Here is a 2,894-nt window from a genome sequence, read left to right on the forward strand (position 1 = left end):
GGTTTTGGAGATTATCAATCTGCCAAAACTGTATGAGTGAGGCAAGAGTGATATCATATTTTTATTCCAAATTCTACATCATAACAAATAGAAGTACATCAAGTCCACTTTGTTTTCAGAGAAACGAAACTTAAATTTCTCAGACATGGGAGTATGATTAGGAATTTGAATCTGTTCTCTTTGGAATAGACTCCATTTTGGAGTCTAATTTCTTGCACATATATGAAAATGGATCATTCAACACTAGCGAAGATCCTGACCGGTACCCTTCTCTCCAATGCTCTGAAATTAGATGATGAAGAATAAAGGCAATTCAATATTTCCTCAGATTGTAGGCAAATAGCCTGTAACTTCCAATGACTATTTGACAAAGAATTTGGCTTGTAGTTTTTCTAAGCAACCTGCACATGTAAACTAGGTATTGTATTTGGAAGCATAGACTTTTCAATTCAGCACATAAATACAGAATATAGTCTCTACTACAGTAAAAGTGTATATTCTACTTTACTGATAAATTAAGGCTTTAATAAGTTTCAACTCTAGAGTATGATGGACTATATGGCACACCTATTTACTATTATCAATTTGTGAATAGATCAATTTATTACCTGAATAAGTCATCTGTATTCTGCACTTATGTGCTGAATTGAAAAGTCTATACTTGCAAATACAATACCTAGTTTACATGTGATAGACGCTCAAGAAACAGTTTCACTAAAAAGTTTTCCAAGTAGACTTTAATTTTATTTGGCAACTGGTTCAATTCTTGTAGGTTTTCAGTACACAGATATGGGAAACACTGTGTGTGATAAGATTAAATAATCAAAACAATCTTGGTTAAATAATGGACTCTATTGGGCCAGTGTAAACTGACTGAAGATCAGAAGGCAATGAAATGGCAAATTGAGCAGTTAAAATAGGTCCAACGAGCATCCAGAGCTGCATTAATACTTTCCCTCCAGTGTATGCAGAGCTGAAGAACTACCAGTAACGTGCCCACGAGCCCAACCAGGCAATGGGCTACGAATAGCTCAGCTCACTATACTCCCTTCCCTGACAGTTTGAATCTTGCCCTAAGCAACTCAGAGATGAAGATAAATCGGAGAAATTGATTCTTCTCAAAATTGAAGACCTTAAGAGATTAGCTATTAATATCTGCTACCTGATCTTGGGTAAGATCCAAGCTCTTGTCCTTTCTGAGGCCCAATTGATTTTTAGCTATCCCTTTGATTCTGAGAGCCTTCTTCGTATCTTTTTAATAAGTTTCTTTTTGAAAAATAATTTAGCTAAGAGTTTCTGTTGTGTTCATATTTTTTTTTTAAATAGCAATAAATATCATATGCATCAGCAGGGTATTTTTAATTGTATCTTTGGCCTCAACAGCAGGTGGAGATTAAATTGTTAAGATTTGGAAGTCAATTAGTCACTGGGAAATCAAATGTAAAAGAGCTAGAATGGTCCTTTTATCAAAAAACAAACAAGTATGGCTAAGGTTTGTGGTCCTAAGATGCATCTGAAGTGGGTAGCCGTTCAAAGCATTCGATGTGGGATAAACTACTGGTGTGTTTGCTCCTCGTCCATCTACTAGTTCCCAGGAGCTGAGAGAATATCTAACCCCATCACTTTCCTAAGAAACACTCTTAAGTATGTCCTGACAGTAGAGGAAGTAAAGATATGCACTCAGTGGTTCCCTAAGATTGATGGCAAGGCCTGAACTGATATAACCTACCCTGCTGATTTTATGGAGGTCATCAGTATTGACAAGACCGGAGAGAATTTTCATCTAATCTACGACACCATACATTACTTTGCCATTCATCGTATTACACTTGAGAAGGCCAAGTACAAGTTGTGCCTCGTGGAAAAAATCATTGTGGGTCCGAAGAAATCCTTCATCTGGGGAATGGTGTTACTCACACCATCTGCTACCCTGACCCTTCGTCAAGGTGAACACCATTCAGATTGATTTGGAGACTGACAAGGTTACTGATTTCATCAAGTCTGCTACTGGTAACTTGTGGGTGGTTATTGGAGCTGCTGACCTGGGAAGAATTAGTGTGTTCACCAACACAGAGACACATCCTGCTTCTTTTGATGTGGTTTGTGTGAAAGATGCCAACAGCAACAACTTTACACCCTGCTCGCCAATATTTTTGTTGTTGGTAAAGGCAATAAATCATGGAATTTTCTTCCCCTAGAAAGAGGTATTCTTCTCCTCACTGCTGAAGAGAGACACATAGTGTGGTGGCCAAACAAAGCAGTGGGTGAAATAATTTCTAAGTGACTTGATCAGAAGGGTTTGTGTACTTAATTAAAGATAATGCAGCATGATTTAAACACAAAGGGTGTCCAAGTAATGTAACATACGGCTATCATTCAAAGTGGCCCTTTGTCAGCCTCAGTGATAAAATTGCCAGTGAAAGAGACAGAAGAAATGCATATATTCAATGACTTACTTGCCATCACTTGCTATCTATCTATCTATCATCTCTCTAATAAATTCATTTTTTTTTTCTTGTGGCAAAATTGATTTTAAATTTCATTGATCTTTCAAAGGTTTAAAGTTCACAAGGCGATGTTGCTCAAATATAAATATTCTGAGCTATGGAAAACAAGAAAGGTATATTCTTAGAAGGTCTTGGGGGCGAACTCCAAGCAGATTTTTCTAAGTGCAAAAATATCTGGGCCTTGTATTCTATTTTAAAAATTAATATAGATTTTTGTACTCAGCTCTATAACATATCCATGGTTGGGTTTTGCTGTCGTTGTTTGCTCTTCCCATTTCCACATGACTTTGGGCAACGTTCACACTCCAGAATACATATATTGTTTATCCTGTGGCATTGAATAGAACTAGCTCATGACCATGTTCTACAGGGGACACTAAAAATATG

The 2,894-nt window shown here is 37.0% G+C and overlaps 1 pseudogene; it reads left to right on the forward strand.

Moving 5' to 3' along the window:
• The first annotated feature begins 1,253 nt into the window (after positions 1–1,253).
• On the forward strand, positions 1,254–2,268 carry LOC109449895 (small ribosomal subunit protein eS4-like; annotated as a pseudogene).
• The last annotated feature ends 626 nt before the right edge of the window (positions 2,269–2,894 follow it).

Source organism: Rhinolophus sinicus, chromosome 17, assembly GCF_057876585.1.
Source record: "Rhinolophus sinicus isolate RSI-liver-muscle chromosome 17, RSI-T2T, whole genome shotgun sequence".
Taxonomy (NCBI): Eukaryota; Metazoa; Chordata; class Mammalia; order Chiroptera; family Rhinolophidae; genus Rhinolophus; species Rhinolophus sinicus.